The 18,240-nt window shown below is 37.3% G+C and overlaps 1 pseudogene; it reads right to left on the bottom strand.

Moving 5' to 3' along the window:
* Positions 1-10,921: 10,921 nt before the first annotated feature.
* LOC112470776 lies at positions 10,922-11,040 on the bottom strand (annotated as a pseudogene).
* Positions 11,041-18,240: the final 7,200 nt, after the last annotated feature.

Here is an 18,240-nt window from a genome sequence, read left to right as displayed (position 1 = left end):
AAATAAGGTAAAAATGCCTTAGTATTCTTACAAAAATAATTTTGACCTTGTAAACCCCTGAACGGGTCTTAGGGACTCCCTAGGAGTCCTTAGACCAGACCCTGAGAACCACTGCTGAGGACAAGATAAGAGAGACTGGGGTCCCTACGTGACTGGAACAGAAGATCTAACCAATATAGACCTTCGTGTGAATGATAAATAAATCTTCTATCTTAACTAAGCCACTGTACTTTGATCTCTGGGTAAGTAGTCAAACCAGAAGTGATATTTCTTGTACCAAGTCTAAACTAAAAGTGTGAAGCAAACTAATCTAGAAAATCTCCATTAAGATAAATAGAGCAAGGGCATTTCTTTATAGAAGTTACAAATGTTTCTAGGCTTTCAGATCCAAAGTGTGCCTGTTTCACCTTGCTCATTTATGATACAGGCATACCTTAGAGACATAGCAATGTTGTTTCTAGTTCACTGCAGTAAAGCAAGGACCACAACAAAGCCGAGATTTTTTTTTTTTCTTTTTTGCTAGTGGACAGTCTTACCTTCGATTTGTAAAATAAATAAAGAAATAAATAAGCAACATCTGTGAAGCACAATTAAGTGAGATAAAACAAGGAAGGCCCCAGTAGGTAAATTAGCCAATGGAGAGCCTATGGGGGTTTTATGGCAGGAAGGTGATGTGATCAGAGCTATGCTCCAGGAAGATCAGTCTAATAGCCCCAGGGAAGTGGACACTGGAAAGGAAAGAGGCTAGCAATGAGAGAGCCAAGCAGCTGTAAAGCTACCATAAGATTCTAGGAGAAGTGATGAGGAGCCGGATTAAGTCAGTGGAGGAGGGTGGAAGGAGCAGAGTGGATTAAAAATATTGAACAATAATTTGTAAAGATCTATGCACCCCTATGTTTATGGCAGCATTATTTACAATAGCCAAGATATAGAAGCAACCTAAATACCCATCAATAGATGATTAGATAAAATTATGGTTCATATATACCATAGAATATTATTCAGCCATTAAAAAAATGAAATCCTACCATTGCAATGACACAGATGGACCTGGATGTTATTATGCTGAGTGACATAAGTCAGACAGAAAGATATATACCATATGATTTCACTTATTTGCAGAATCTAAGGAACAAAAAGAACAAACTAATCAAAACCAGACTCACAGATATAGAGGACAATCTGGTGACAGCCAGAGGGGAGCTGGGTTGGGGGGCTGGGAGAAAGGGGTGAAGGGTTAAAAAAGTACAAATTTTTAGTCGATAGCTGGTCATAGGGATGGAGAGCATGGCATAGGGAATGCAGTCAGCAGTAATGTAATGGCTAGGTGTACAGCCAGAGGAGAGAAAGAGCAATCAGGGTGATCATTTCATAAACTACATAAATGTCCAACCAATGTACTGTATACTTGAGACTAATAAAATTAAAAAATATATGATACCTGAATCTTAGTTACCAATACTGTAATAGTTACAGAAAATCATGGCTCAGAGCGCAGCCCAAATCTGCACACAGACTAATCCTTATTATGGCTTGTTTTGCAAAACTGCCTGTAGCAAGACCTCATGTTTCTTTCCTCAGAGCCTAATTATCCCCACCCCCAACCCACTTCCTATGCTGAAGGACCTGAAACTGAGGGCACACGTGGCCATATTTTACCACTAAATAGGTCACAGAGGAAAGAGTTGTCCCCTTCAGACTGTCTGCATTATAATCCCACCGAAAGGTCCTGCCTCCCAGTCTTGGGACAGAAATAAGGGGGTCATTGGCCAGAGTGGTGGACCCTACCTGAATCCAGGATATCTTTGATGGTTCTTGCAATTTATAATAGCTCCCCTTTCCTGAAAGCTGAAAAGAAATATGAGAGAATATGTGTTAATAATAGCTAATGTTTATAGATAATTTATAATGTGCCAGGTACATCTTTAGGTTCTTTTTATACGTGAATAGTTACCACTTAAGAGGGAACATAGGCAGCGGATATTAAATCACTTGCCAAGGTCATATGTCTAGTAACTGGAGGAGCTTGGATTTAAACCAGGACATGACTCCAAAAGCCTGCAGTCTAAACATGGCATCCTAACATCTCAAATAGGGTGCTAAGGTTCAAACTTGGGTTCTGGGGTGTAGCTGTTCCCAAGAATGTGAGCAAAAGAGAGGGCTTGGTATTACATATCTATCTATTTGCAGCACCTGACACTGAAGCAAACAGAATTGGAGAAAAATTAACTTCATTTTCTTTCTGTACCTTTACACCACCTACCCAAATTCATCAGGACCTCATGTACCAGAGACAGAATGGAATCGAATACAAGTCTAAAGTGATGAGTCTGGAGTGCTGAACTCTTGGTTTTGAATTAGATCAGGAACTTTCACTTATAAGCTGCTGAACAGCAGGGAGAATTGTCTCTGGTTCTAGGTTGCTACTGGGCTTCTAATTACACATCACTCAAAGAGGAATTTGTCACAAGGGTCAAGACCTTGGTGCAGTCAGTCTTACCTGTGCATTCTGAGGGAGCTGGTGAAACTCTCTACTCTCTCTTCATCCAAGAGCTGCCTGATAGCCAGTTCGAGCATCTCCAGCTTTTATCACTAGATGGGAGAAAATTTGGCACAGCTGGTCAAAGGCCATCCATGTGTTTTTCTTCCAGAATGATTGTGAATTCTTATTTGCTGAATCCATATTTATGCCTGTTGCAACCAGTGCAATTTTCTACTTATTTTAAAAATACCAACTCAGACCTTACCAACTCTGTGATATCTTTTTCTTCTGCAATAGGCAGAATCCCCGTTCTGAAATTTTCATAGCACCTTGACCATAGCTTTACTTTAGCACTGACTAAACTGCACTGTAATTGTTTACATACTTGTTCTTTTACCAGATTATGAGCCTCTCAAAGGCCAGGACTGTGCCTCATCCATATTTGGGCCTCTACACTGAGCACTCTTATTAGGGTGCCTTACACATAGTAGGTCCTATGGTTAATGAAAGAAAAACAAAAGAATAGAAAGTGAGGATGAGAGGCAAATAAAGGCACCAACATGGTTATTATGATTCAGGATGTCCTAAGAATAACTTTTCTGTCCCCCAAAATCTCCTTCCTAACCCTGCTCCTGTATATGACATTCTACCACAATCAAAGAGCTGTCAAATGTAAATAGCATTGGGAAAATAATTAATTCTTCATCAGCCTATAGGTATTAAATGGGGAATGATTTTTAAAAAGATGTTTCAGGGAAGAAAGATACTAGGATGTGATGGTGCCCACAATGGGTGTCCCAGGCATAAGAGAAAAAGCCAGAGACACTGAGTTTCTCAGCAGGTAAAAGAAAGGTAAAGGAAGAAGGGGGATTTTAGAGAAATTTCTTTATGTCATAATTGTCTCTAGAACTAGCCCAGAAGGAAAAAAATATGATTCTTCCACATATTCCATTGATGCATTTTGGGAATCCTGGTGCTTATTTTCGTATCAAGTTTCTGTGTAGATATCAGAGCTACACTGACTAGTCTAATTTTCTTGGCAATGTGGGACCCAATGAACCAAACTATTGAAGAGTATAATTCAGTGCTTTCAAGGCCAAAGCAAATGCTACATATTGAGCCTTCCTTTCTCTGAATAAATTAACTAATCAACCTACTGGATGAACCCACATTTCCTTTTCGCAGCCAAATTCCACATAACTTGATAATGATTCTCTAGCCCCCAGTGGTCGTTTACTCTGGAATTGGTTGTGCTATGCGATTGGGTGGCTTATTAAGCATTTCAAGAGACCTCCATGACTGCATTAGTCCTGGCAAAGCAAACCACACTGAGCTACTGTGAAGTGTGGATATATGAGCTTTATTTCTGCAGGGACTCCAGTTTTCCCACTCCCTAAGCACTACCTTCCTTCCACTGTCATTTGCCTCTCCCCTCCCCTGGGCTGCCTACCTTCGGGGCCATTTACTCTTCCAAAGCCACCTGCTCTTTCTCGCCTTTGAGTTTCCAGGTGCCAGGTCTCTAAGATTTGACCTTGGGAACTGCCAACTCAGAGCTTGGATGGCTTTTTCCATCTGCAGCAGAAGCCATTTCAAAAAGCAGGGAGAGAGCTGGGCTTCTCACATTTTCCTTGCCGGATGAATTTGTGGCTGCAAAAACCAATTACTGAAGCTCAGCTGTAAGAAATGAAATGTATTTAGTCACAGGTAAAGTTCATGAACACAGTATTAGCTACAGAATGTGTTCCATGGTATCTTTTACAAATGAATGCATATCCTAGATCCTGCTCCTTTTACAAATAAACCATCTCCAGAGCAATTCTGATGGCAAAAACAGAAGCAAGTCTAATGGCCTGGCAACCTCAAAGCTGCTCGGAATAATGAGCTATGGCACATAGCACTTTATCTTCATCGGATTTTTCCCTCTGCTTGTTTAAAGCATCTGACATGGCCATATTCCCTTGGGATCAACAGGCTCATAACACTGCAGGACAAACTCTTCCCACTACATTTTCTGGGTTAACATTTGAAGTTGTTGCACCAAGAGTAATTGTTGCATAGAAAGACCTTGGAAGGGAGATGAAGGCGCACATGGATAACATTTTGGCTCTACCAGCACCATTCCTGAGAAGGACTGTATGTTCCTCTCCAACTGGCTAAATACCATTTGGGGAACAAGAGAACAAACCACCAGATTTAGTTGGCCTGTTCACACTAGATATAAACTCTGGTGAAAATGATTTTTTAATTGAGAGGGCAACTTGCTTTTGATGATTCGAGGTTCTAAAGAGAAATTAAACCTGAAGGACCAACCAGTAGGAAATGATATTCTAGGTGAAAAAGGAAAGCTTTCAAAAACCACAGATCTAAAAGGACCTTGAAGAGGCCTTGAGAAGTCAGACTTCCCAGATTGCTGGCTTATTGTTCAAACCATTAGATAGAAAATATTTGTATGTTTGACTTCAGTCTTTGAGCCGTGGCCTCTGCTGTGGCTTTTCTTCCAACACGAGGCAAGCTGGCTTCTCAGGTTGAGAGCTGGTTTCTACTGCCAGCTCCCAGGTAAATCCTACAATATTTCACAATTGCTTCTGACTCTCTCTTCTTTACTTTCTACTTGGAGCCACGATGAGATTAAAAAACGAAATCTGAAGGAAGTTTAAACTTGAAAAAAATAGATTTTGTTATGAAATGTTGCAAATGCTTGTAGAGACCTCCATCTCACTCAAGTCCTCTCACTTTTGGCCAATGGCTTCTTTGCTTTCTTTACTGGGAGGAAAAAAGTCCTCAGGTGTGTGTTTTCTTGTTCTCCTTCTGGTGTCTTCAGAATTTCATCTCCATATGAATCCTCTTTTCCTTTTCTGGTGTCTGGCCCTTTTCCCCCCAGGCTAAATAGTCAACCTGAATTCTTAAATCCATACTCTGCTCTTTTTTCCCCCTCAGTGATTTTGCTCCTTTACATTCATTTTGCCCTTAGCTCCCCTTTCCAATTGCCTACAGATATGCACACACATGTGCCTGGGAAGATTTTGCAAGCTATTCTGCTAGTTTACTTCTACTTTGCTGTACCAAGACCCTTGGCCAAATGCCACCCAGCACTAATAATAATAACAAGAAATGATATATAACATTTGAGTGCCTATTTTGTGCCTACACTGTGTCGAGCAATTTACATACATTGTCCTTCAGCACCACAAAAACCCTAAGAGGTAGCTACTGTTATTCCCATTTGAACAGCCTGCACAAGACCACACAGCGAGAGAGGATTGAAATCCAGGTGGTCTGATCTCAGAGCCCACAGTTTACACCGCTATCTTGTACTGCTGTTATCTCTCCTTCTGCAATCAGCCCTTCCAGCATTCTGAACCCAAATGCAGAAAGTGCACTGACCTCATAAGAGCTGAATCCATCGACATTATTACTATTTTGTTCTCCTTGACCTTTCTGCAGTCTCTGATAGGGTTGATCTTCTGTCCCCATCTTTGTTTTTGACTTCTGCTGTCCTTTGGCTCTTGTAGCACCATACTATCGTAGTTTTTATCCACTCTCTCTGAACTTCTTTCTCTGTCTTCCTCACTAGCTCTATTTCTGTCAGTAAATATGAACGTGGCCCATGTTTCCATCATTAAGACTTTGCCATGCTCCATATAAAGCCTCTCGCTCCATGTCTCTAATTGTGCCATCTGCTGGTGAAGCTCAGTTCTATAGCTCCAACCTCATTGTCCTTCCTGGTACCAGACTTGGATTTCCTACTGCATGGTGGACATTTCCACTAGATTATCTCTCCTTCACTTCAAATTCAGTATGGGTTAATATAAATGAACCCTATTTTTCCCCATTTACTAGGACATTGTTCTCCTCTGCCCTCCTTCTCTGCTTTTGTTCTGGTACTATTACTTAACCAATCATTCAGGCTTAAAATGGGGATGCCATGTCTGAAGACGCCCTTATCATCACCATTCAGCATTATCTAATATTAAGTCTTTTCAGTTCTTTCTTTCTTAATTCTCACACCTTTCTCCCCTATTCCATTCTGCTAGAAACTAATGGATGACCTAATTATTTAATGCTTCATCTACAGCTTAGGCCAGTCTCTGACCTTCTTGCCTCTCTTGCTGACCTCAGTCTATATGGCTGGCTGCCAAAATGTCATCTAAAACACTATTTCCATCATGCTATTACCCTGCTCATAAATCTAAAGTGGCTCCCCATGAGCAAAACCAAACTCATTAGTCTGGCATTTAATTCCCTCTTTAATCTAACCACAATTTATCTTCCAGCTCTGTCTTTTCCAGGTAAACTCTCGCCTGTATCCAAACATTTTCAGCTCACTCTTGTGTCCACACCATTGCTCTCTCTCCCTGGGATGACACCCTTGGTCTTCACAGATTACTTACCTTTCAAGATCTAGTTTCAGCTCTCATTCCTTCAGTCAATATATTATGACCACATTCTCCTAGAAATGATCTCCTTCCTCTGAATTTTATGGTAACAATCATTTATGCTATCAATTTAAAACTTAGCATTTCCTACCTATATTTTCCTATGATACGTATTTCCTCTCCAACTATTTTTAAAAAACACATCAAGCAGTTGTTAGAGTCTGGGTAAAATATTAGGTATTTTAAAGTCACCACATTTTAGTAATAATCTTGAGAAGTAGGTATTTTATAGATAAGGCAATCAGGTCTCCGAGAGGTTAAGTAAACGGCCTAAGGAAGCTGCTAGCATGAATCTAAACAGAGGTATTACCCAGGGAATTTGACTCTGGGGCCTATTCTCTTTCTGTGGTACCACATGTCCTTTCAACAACCTTAAGGGCAATGATACAATTTTATATCTCCCTGTAAACTCCATGATACCCAGCACAGCTCTTGATATAGTTAGCACTCAAAAATGTTGCTGTTTGAAAGACATGCTGCCAAAAATTAAAATTTCAAACATAAAAAACAATGAATAAAATTAGAAAACTGTAAAAATGGGAACTTTATTGTCAAATTGAAAAGAACAAGAGTTATATAAAGGAAAAAACTTAAAAATTTTAAAATTTAAAATGTGTTGTTATTAATTCATTTATATAAATGGTCAAAACATTTCAAAATTTAAAAGGTTCAAAAGAACATTTCCTTAGGGTGGGAAAAGACTCATAAGTAGAAGTTTATTGGGGAAAGCCGTGGGTATTTGCATCAGTGGGGGGTAGGGGGGTAAAGGAAATGGGTTTAGGCAGAGAAAAAAGCTAAAAAAAACAGTGATGCATTTAAAAACAAAGTCCTCAGCTGATAACACAACTCTATAACCCATGAGGAATCCTGCAGCTGAGATGTTGCTTCAGATTTGTCCCACCTTGAGGTAAGGGGGCCAGATTTTATAACTAACTCCCCCTCCACATCAATTTCGTGAGGTCAGGCTGCCTCAGCCAGCTGAGGGTAATTCCCAGAAAGGGACTTAACTGAGAATCAGCTACTTCCAGCAGCTGGGGAAATGACCGCCTCTGTTATGAAAGGAATTTGGTGGCACACCACAGCATCCAATACAGATATGTAAAGAATAGTCTCCTTTCTACTTATGTCCCCCAGGCACCAAGTTACCTCCTTCAGAGGTAACCAATGTTAATCACATTCTTTTGTTTTTCTAAAGATGTCTTGTGATATTTAAGCAATAAAAATCTATAGACATTATTTTCCTCTTTACACAAATGGTAGCATACTATACATATTATTCTGCTCTTGCTCTTTTCACTTAAAATATATTTGTTTTCATTTATGTCCATTTTCAAGGAAGCGTCTTCATTTTTTTTTTTTTAGGATAGCATTTTATGTGAATGTATAATGAATTACTTAACTCGTTACCTATTGGTAAATATTTAGGGTTTTTTTCCCCCAATCATTTGCTATTACAAACACTGCTATAATGAATAACCTTGTACTTGCCTCATTTCATCACATGTGAGTTTATATATACAATGCATTCCTAGAAGTGAAATTGCTAGGTTGCAAGATTATGTACACCTGTAATTTTAATGTATGTGGCCAAATTGCCTTCCATGGAGTTTGGCAACGTATGAAAATGCCTGTTTCCTCAACTCTCATTAACACAATGCACTAGCAAATGCTTTAATCTTTGCATATCTAATAGGAAAAACAAAGGCATATCAGTATAATTTTAATTTGCATTTATTTAATTTCTATAACATTTATATGGCTCTTAGTACGTGCCAGGCACTGTTATAAGCACTTTACAAATATCAACCAACTCATTTAATATTCATAACTACCCAAAGGGGTGGGTTCTACTGCTGTCCCTAATGTATGAAAACTGAGGCACATTGAAGTTAAGTAATTTGCACATGGTCACACAACTAATAAGAAGTAAAACCAGCATTAGAACCAGGATTAGGTTTGGCTCCATAGTCCATGCTGCTATTATGAATGAGGTTGAACATCTTTTCATATATTTAATTTTTTTTCCCCTATGAATTCTCTTATATCATTATTATGTCTTTTAAGGGATTTGAAAGCTTTTTATTTATTAGGGAAACTACTTTTTCTGCCTGTTTTTTCAAGTTTATTTTTTGCCTTTTGCCTTTTTTAATGATACTTCATTTTCCATACAGACATTTCTGATTTTTAAGTATTCAAATTTATCAGTATTTTTTGATTTCTGGGTTTTATTTCATAATTAGGAAGATCTTTCCACTCGAAAATTATTTCTTTTAAAAATTCCGTAGTTTTTGTAGTGATTTTATAGCTTCATTAAAAAAAAAAAAAACATTTAAACATTAGGTGCTTTTGAATTTATCCTGGTGTAAAGTAAGATTTTAGGTCTATTGTTTTTCAGATGGTTTACCAGCTGCTGTTCAAATAAAATTTGAAAATAACTTCCTCCCTTCTCCACTGATTTGAGATACCACCTTTATAATATATGAACTCTCTCTACATATTAGGATCTGCTTTCGAACTCCTGTTATTTTGATCTAACCATCCATACATCCCATAATGTCTTTGTGATTACAGGTCTACTCTTTTAGATATGTAGAGCTACTCTTCCTTCACTACTGTTTTGTTGTTTTTGCTATTGTTTCCCCCAGAATTTTCATTGATATTCTGATTGTTCATTCTTACATTTGAACTTTATAGAAACTAATTTATGCCCTATTTTGCTCTCGCCCAAATTATGTTGGGATCACATTAAACTTATTAAGAGAAAATCGATATCTTTATTTATGATGTTGACTCTTGTATCTAAGAACAAGTTATACTTTTCTATTAGTTCAAACAATGTATGTTTCTCTTAAAAGAATTATTTGTTTTTTGAAGATTTGTAAGAAATCTACTACAACCATTTGATCCTTGTGCTTCTGGGGAGTGGAGTGGGGATAGCTCCTTGAAATGTTCTCTATTTTGTTTAATTAATATGTTTATATATTTTATCTATATTTGAATATGTTTTGATACAAAAATTATATTTGCCTAGAAAATTATCTATTTTTTTCTGGATTTTCAAATTTAGTTGACTGAAATTGAGTAAAGTTTTATTTTGTGATTCCTTTAATTATTTCTGTAAAGATAATTTCTTCTCTTTTAATATTTCTTACTATGTATTTGTGCTTCCTCCTATTTTGTTGTTTATATATATTTTTAAATTTATTATTATTATTTATGCCTACAATACCTGGTCTTCCCATCCAAGTACTAATCAGGCCTGACATTGCTTAACTTCCGAGACCAGACAGGATTGGGCTTGTTCAGGGTGGCATGGCCATAGACCATGAACTGTGGCTCCACTGGGGCACGAACCCAGGACCTGCTGTGTGTAAAGCAGACATGCTAACCACTACACTACAGAACCACGTCCTGTTAATTATATTTATTTTGGGCTTACCTGTTTTATTTTTCTAAATAATGTAACTGGCTTTCGTATTTATTTATTTAGTTAGTTATATTGTCTGTTTCTTAATTTATTAGTTTCTGCATTTATCTTTATTGATTGTTTAATTCTGTTTTCCTTTGGTTTATTTTGTTGTTCCTTTTCTAAAGACTTATGTTGGATATTAGTGGATTCGTTTTTATTTTTATTTTTTGTTAATATAAGTATTGAAGTCTCTGCATTTTTTTCTGAGACCAATCACACAGATTCTGACATGTAGAATTTTTATTGTTATTATTTTTTGAGATATTCTAAAATTTGTTTTGGAGTTTCTCTTTCCTTATAGTTGGTTAAAAGGCACTTCATGTAGTTTTCTGGTTTTGTTATTGATTTTAAGTTTTAATACATTATGGTCATGATTATATTACCTCTACTTTTGGAACATAAAGAGTTTTTCATGACTTAATCAGCTTTATAGCCATTCTATAGATTCTTTTTTTTTAGGCGTGGCAACCGTTGATTGATCTCACAGATTGCAAGGAACTTGTCGGCTTACAATTCCTTAATTTTTGTTTTTTACGCCTACAGCACCTGGTTTTCCTAGGTGGTCTCCCATCCAAGTGCTAACCAAGCCCGACCCTGCTTAGCTTCCGAGGTCAGACACAATTGGGCTTGTTCAGGGTAGCATGGCCGTAGACTTATAGATTCTTGAAGAGTAGAAATGTTCTGTGTTTCAAGTATAGAGTATGATATCCATATTTATTGTTTTATCCACTTGCTCAGTCATTGCCTGAGAGAAATAAATTAGTTTTCTTTTTAATGTATTTATGTCTTTATCGCCTTTAATTCCTAAAGATTATGATTTATGAATGTTGCTTCCAAGTTGCTTGCTTCATAGATATTCATATTTATTACCATTTTATCAGGAAACTTTAATATTATAATGTAGCCATCTGTGTCCTAATTATTGCTTTTGGTCTTGAATTATACCTTCTCTGATATTAAGATTGTGACCCTTGCTTTCCTTTTCTTTGTGTTTGTACTCCTCTATGTCAATTCTTTCATTTTCAATTTGTTTGAACTATTTTTTTTTTTTGAAATAAATATTTCTTAAATCTTCAGCACAGAGTTTGAGTTTGGTTTAGCAATTCCATTTCAAATGATTTAGCAAAAAAAAAAAAAAAATCAGAGGTTTTTACAGTCATGCATCAATAATGATGGGGGTATGTTCTGAGAAGTGTTATTAGGTGATTTCATCATTATATGAACATCAAAGAGTTCACTTACACAAACATAGATGGTAATAGCCTACTGCACACTAGGCTATACAGTATAGCCTATTGTTCTAGGCTACAAACCTGTACAGCATATTACTGTGCTGAATACTATAAGTAATTATAATATGATGATAAATATTTATGTATCTAAACATAGAAAAGTTATAGTAAAATATGGTAAAAAGAAAAAATGGCACATTGTATAGGGCACTTAAGAGGCTTTATAATGGAGCTTTCAGGATTGGAAGTTGGTCTGGGTGAGTCAGTGAGTTTGAGTTAGTGGTGAATGAATGTGAAGGCCAAGGACATTACAGTATTCTACTGTAGACTTTATAAACATTGTATCACAAGCCCTGACTCTGCTTCCTTCCAATAGGGTCAGAAATAGACCATCAAAGCTGGCAATAATGCTCCATGAACAGGAATGTAAGCTGGATTGATTGGAAATATCTAGTAAACACTGGCTGGATATGGCATAGATCACCACAATGGTGACTGTGAGGAGGGACTGCAAGGTGGCTTGAAGATCAGTAGGAATAAGAAATCAAGATGCAGAGATAAAAGAACATAGTGGGTTGTCATGGCACTGTGGCTTGGCTATCACATGTTGGAGCAGTAGTCAAATTAAGGAAGTTTGTGGTAGTCATAAAAAAAGACGGTATTTAACATGGAGAGGAGGTAGAACTGAGGACTGATTATTTTTGACTTTGGAAATCTGGTTTTTGTTCCATTGACCATATCTGGCATAAAGGCTCTCTCTGGCATTATGATGGAAGAAATAAAATTTATCTATGCTTTCCATCATTACAACCTGAAAATATTTCCAAAATACAGCGACAGGCTGGTTTGATTCTATCACAAGAAGCTTTTACTAAAGTGGCCCTGGCACTTACTACTTGTTAAGGTAGCTCCTGTGGACCTGCGTCCTTGTACAGGATCTTAGGACCTCAACGAAGAATTTACAGCAATGTCCTCTGAAGACCATAATCTACATCTGAGAGGGCTGTAGAACCCTCTAAATGTGTTGTGCCGGGGGGACAGACTTTTCTGTGCTGTGACAGGTCAGTGGCTGACTGAATGGGATGTAATCTGTGCACTCAAAATTGAGGTGCTGTGAGTGAGAGGGAATCTATTGCCAAGCCCCACAGATATTGCTGCCATCAGAGAAAAAAAATCCCTTCTGAGCCACATATTTTTTCTATTTCTTGGAGGAAATTCAGCTCCATTATAATCTTATGAGACCACTGTCATATATGTGATTCACAGTTGACTGAAATGTCATTATGTAGCAAATGACTATACAAAGATTCTCTTGTAATAGGGGGTTGATTAAATAAATTATTCTTTACTCAAAATATGTAATAACATATAAACATTGAAGTCAGATTGAATAAGAATACTTAATGCTTTAAAATGTTTAAAATATGAAGATATTTCATATGCTGTATAAAATATATTAAGTGATAAAGCCAATTAACAGATTGTGTAGTTTGATCCCAACATTGATATCCTTTTCCATCTTTGTACTTAATATCTATATAATATACCATATAAAGACTGCAAGATATGCATAAAATATTAACAATTGTTATACTCAAGTGATAGTATTATAGTTGTTTTAATTTTTTTTGTGCTTTTCTGTATTTTCTGGTTTTAATATTTATATATATTATTTTTATAACCTCTAAAAATGTGATTTTTTTCTCCCTAAAAATGCAGTAAGAAAAAAAATCTCATCATCTAATTATTTGAAACTAAGATCCTGGCACTGTTAACAATAGTCCTCCTTATTATCTGCCATACTCCCCCAGCATTCTGGCAGAGATCTAAAAAGTATATGGTTTTCCTTGACTAGAGCCCTCAAGACTCGTCACCTGAAGGAAATTCAGTCACTGTCCTCACTCTCTCCTGGCTGCTCTGTCTGACTGCCTGGAATGGGGCGAGGTGGCCTATTCCTCTCTCAGGGTCCCCATTTTCCTTCAGGCCCAGGGCGTATAACCACATTTTACCTACACGTTTCTGTTGCCCTTCCTTCTCAATAATTCCTCACAGACTCATTCTCAGAAGAACAGGGCATTCTTCTTCTTCCTTTTATTTGCTCACTAGTCTTTGTTTACTTAGGAGACATGAACATTCTTTTGACTAAAACCAGTGAATTTTGTTTTTCAGCTCCTTCAATGGGTAATTTAACTGTCTCATTAGTGTTTTTATGTGTGGATTTTAAGAGAATTCCTTTGAGTTTTTGTTGTCCTTTTTACCAGTTGATGTGGAGACACAAGCTATCATTATAAAGCCTCTTAAGAAATTAAAACCATTTCCCTGAAACGATCTCCATAAAGAACTCTCAAGATGTGTGTTTTATATCTCACACAGAACTTCTCTGATTAAATTCTTCATTTGTCAGTTTCTGAGACTGAAATTAAGTTTGCTGGTACTTTGGATGTACTTCTAATTTTGGGAGGGGGTGTCGTGAAAGCACTTGCAGTATATTTTTTTGTTGTTGTTTTAATTTTTGGCTCGTATTTTGTTTTTAAAGATGTGGCTATTTCCATAAAGGTTTGAGCAATTATATAACCACTAAAGGAGAACTGTCTAAAAACAAAACTAGACAAAGCAAAATGCAATCCTTCAAACCATTAATTTTAACTTCTCTCAGTATAATTTGGGGTTGAGATGATATTCAGAGTAAAAACCTATAATTTTGTTGTAAGTGTATTATACTCCTTCCTCCTGTTAAATTTCTATGTCCAATTTCCCAGTTCTTAAAGCAAGTGCTGTATTGATTAGGTTTTTATATCAAATCTACTGCTAGACTGAGATAAATCTGACCTAGCTGATAAAACCAAATACTTCCTTCTTTTTGTCACAACCATGGCCAATTCTAGAAAAAAAATATCAAGTAGGCACAGAGTGTTATTGTCTCTTCTCCTGTGTTGGTTCTTGCTTGGGGTCCCCAGCAATAAATCCCAACCGTCTGTATTGCTTTAAAAGACTTGCCTGAAGCAAACACTTCTTATAGGCTGCGTTTGTCTGGCAGATATATTTTGTGAGGCTTGTACACCATTAACAATTGGTAAATTTCACATCAAAATTCAAGTATCAGAATCTCTTGGAAAACTTAGAAACTTGACCTATCGAATTTAGAGTTCTGCAGAATAGCAGCTCACCTCTCCTTTTTGAATTTTTTGATCCTGTTATTTATATTTGACAAAAAATGCATATATTTAAAGTATATAATGGGATGTCTTGATATATGTATACATTGTAAAATGATTATCACAATGAAACCAATGTATCCATCATCTCCCATAGTTACTTACCTATTTTTGTGTGTGGTGAGAACACTAGAGATTTACTCTCATAGCAAATTTTAAGTTGTTGTTGTTGTTGTTGTTGTCGTTGTTGTTGTTGTTATTAACCATAAACACTATGCTGTAAATTAGGTCTATAGAATTTATTCATCTTATATTTGATCAATATCATTTACTTTATCATTCTACTCTCTGTTAGTATAAGTTCGACTTTTTTTTTTTTTAATTTAGATTCCATATAAGTGAGACCATGCAATATTTATCTTTCTGTGTCTGGCTTTTTCACTTAGAATCTGTCCTCCAGTTCCATCCATGTTGTTATAAATGGCAGAATTTCTTTTCTTTTCTTTTTTTTTTAAGATTGAATAATATTCTACAGTATATTTTCTTTATTCATCTGTTGAGGGACACTTAAGTTGTTTCTATATCTTGGTAACTGAGAATAATGCTTCAATGAACACAGGAGTGCAGATATCTCTTCAGGATAGGAATTTCATTTCCTTCATATATATACCCAGAAGCGAGATTGCTGGATCATACGGTATGTTTAATTTTTTGAGGAACTTCAATAATGTTTTTCATAATGGCCATACAAATTTACATTCCCACCAGGAGAGCACAAGGGTTCCCTTTCCTTCATAATCTCTCCAATACTTGTTATTTTGACTTTTTGATAACAGCCATCCTAAAAGGAGTGAGGTGACATCTCATTGTGGTTTTAATTTGCATTTCTCTGATGAAGTGACATTGAGTAAATCTTTATAAGTAGTCTGTTAACTATTTGTAAGTCTTCTTTGAAAAAATATCTATTCAAGTCCTTTGCCTATTTTTAAATCTGGTTACTTGTCTTTATGCTATTGAGTTGTATAAATTACTTGTATATTTTGGATATTAACTCTTTATAAGATACATGGTTTGCAATTTATTTCTCACTTCATAGGTTTCCTTTTCATTTTGTTGATTATTTCCTTTGCTGTGCAGAAATATTGTAGTTTGATGTAGTCCCACTTGTTTAGTTTTGCTTTTGTTGCCTGTACTTTTGGTGTCAATTCCAAAAAAAACATTGCCAAGACCAATGTCAAAGAGCTTTCTCCCTATGTTTTCTGGTATCAGGCATTATGTTTAAGTCTTTAATCAATTTTAGTTGATTTTTGTGTATGGTTTAAGACAAGGGTCCAATTTTCATGATAGTGACAGGTGTCAGAACCTGCTCTGGGCACTGGAGCAGGTGTGTGGACCTGGGTTGGTGTGCACATACACAGCTGCAGAAGCTGGGGCTAGCTGCAGATTGGGTGGCTGTGCTGGATCCAGGCCTATGCTGTTCACAGTAGTATTGGCTAGGGTGACTCTGATGGGGGTGGAGGCAGCTGGAGTCTGTGAACACAAAAACCTGTGGGGCCTTCGACAGTGAGTCTACAGCAGCTGTGCTGGCTGTCAGTTCCTTAGAGACGGTGATCTGCTGCAGAGCACTCTGCAGAGGTTCCTGATTGGATCCTCAGAGATGAAAGCTGCAGGAGTCCACAGTGTCCGCAAGGGCTGTTGAGATTCTCAGCAGTGAAAGCTAGTAGGTTCCTGTGAAGAGCAGGTCACTGGGAACTGTGGTCATTCCCACCAACTGGCTAATCTTTGTTCCTAATTATCTAGATGTCTCAGCTATGCTGCCCATCTTTGTTCCTAGTTATCTAGATTTCTCAGCTATGCTGGTCTCAGGGTGGGGTGAAACCAAGGTAAGTCCTTCGTACAGTGCCCCAAATGCTGGGGAAGCTGGTCGCTCACCCTGCTTTCCTGGTGAGAAGAGCTTCCTCTTGGCACTGAGCTGTGCCAGTCCGAGGGATGAGCTGATACAGGAAAATTAAACTGTTCTTCTTACCTCTTTAATGTGGTTATTCTGAGATTTTTTGCTCCAATGCATTGTTGAAGCTTAAGTGTACTTTTAAGCTCTCCTGGAGCTATTTTTATTTATGAATAGCTAATTGCTATTCCTTGCAGGTGGATACAGAGTGGGATCTCTCCCATCTTGGTGATGCCACTTGCAGCTCACTCTTTAGGCTGGGCATGTGTTCTTGCTCTCTATTTCACTAAGATTCCCACCACTCATTGTTGTTTTACAGTGGCTCCTTTTATGTTACTCATTTATGCAACTTTCATTTTTCCTGAAGGCATTTGAGTCCGTATTCCCTCCCCTAAAGAAGAAACTGACTAAGACTTAAATCTAAGGTTGTGGTTCTTAAACTTAAGCATGTATCAAAATCATACAAAGAGTTTCTTAAGACATGGATAGCTGGACTCAATCCCCATTCAGTAGATCTCAAGGGGGACCTCAGAAATTGCATGCTAACAAATTCTTAGGTGATACAGATACTGTTGTTCCAAGGACCACACTATGAGAACCACTGCTAAGGTAATACTCCTCTATGGAATAGCTATATATTCATTCACTCACTCATTCATTTAGTAAAGATTTAGTTAAAGTGTTTTGCTCAATATTGAAGATTCATTAGTGATCACATATGTGTGGTTCTTATATTGATAATCAGGCAAAAAATTTAAATTTTATTTACTTTTTACAAAGAGGTATAATTATAACTGTGACCCTGTTGTGAACAGTATTCAGATATGGTTTCCTTAAGGAATGACCTAAAGCTAATCTGTGGAGGATAAGTAGGCCTCAGTCAGACAGATTAGGGAGAGGATGGAGCTTCCTAGGTCATAGAAAGAGCATGTGTGAAGCCAGGCAGAGCAGTCTTCCAGATCTGAATGATGAATCTCTGATGGGGATTTCAAAGATGTGGGAGAGATTTCAGGTTGGAATAATTCCCAGTCCTCATTACAAGGAGCCAGGTGCCTATTCTGATGACTTTTGAAGCTGATTGTTCCCAAAATTGCAGGGTATGGAGCCAGGAGAGAAGGAACTGTCAGTCCTGGCAATCTGATCCATCAGTCCTAATGAGGTGGTCTGCATGAGGGAACAGTGGCAAAGTTATTTTGAAATCCTCCTGTTCTGGGGAAAATCTCAGTGGCATGTTGGAAACTCATTCTAATTTCTCTCTACTCCAGTTTCTGTACATTGCTAGAAAGAGAAAAAGATATCAAACTACAGATCATTAAAATTTCAGGCTCAGTCCACCTGTGCCTCTGCCCTGGTTCATCAGTCCTTTTATTTCTTGTCACATAAGCTGTCCATGCCACGGTTTCCCCCCACGTCTCTTGTCTCAGCCTCTTCCTCTCACCTGTGGCTGTTGACCTCCAACCTCATCTGTGGCTTCTCTTTCTGTGCCCTCTGAAAGCATTTATTTTTAATTCTTGGGTA

This window comes from Pteropus alecto, unplaced genomic scaffold, assembly GCF_000325575.1.
Source record: "Pteropus alecto unplaced genomic scaffold, ASM32557v1 scaffold3, whole genome shotgun sequence".
NCBI lineage: Eukaryota > Metazoa > Chordata > Mammalia > Chiroptera > Pteropodidae > Pteropus > Pteropus alecto.
This window is presented reverse-complemented; position numbering and strand designations above follow the sequence as displayed.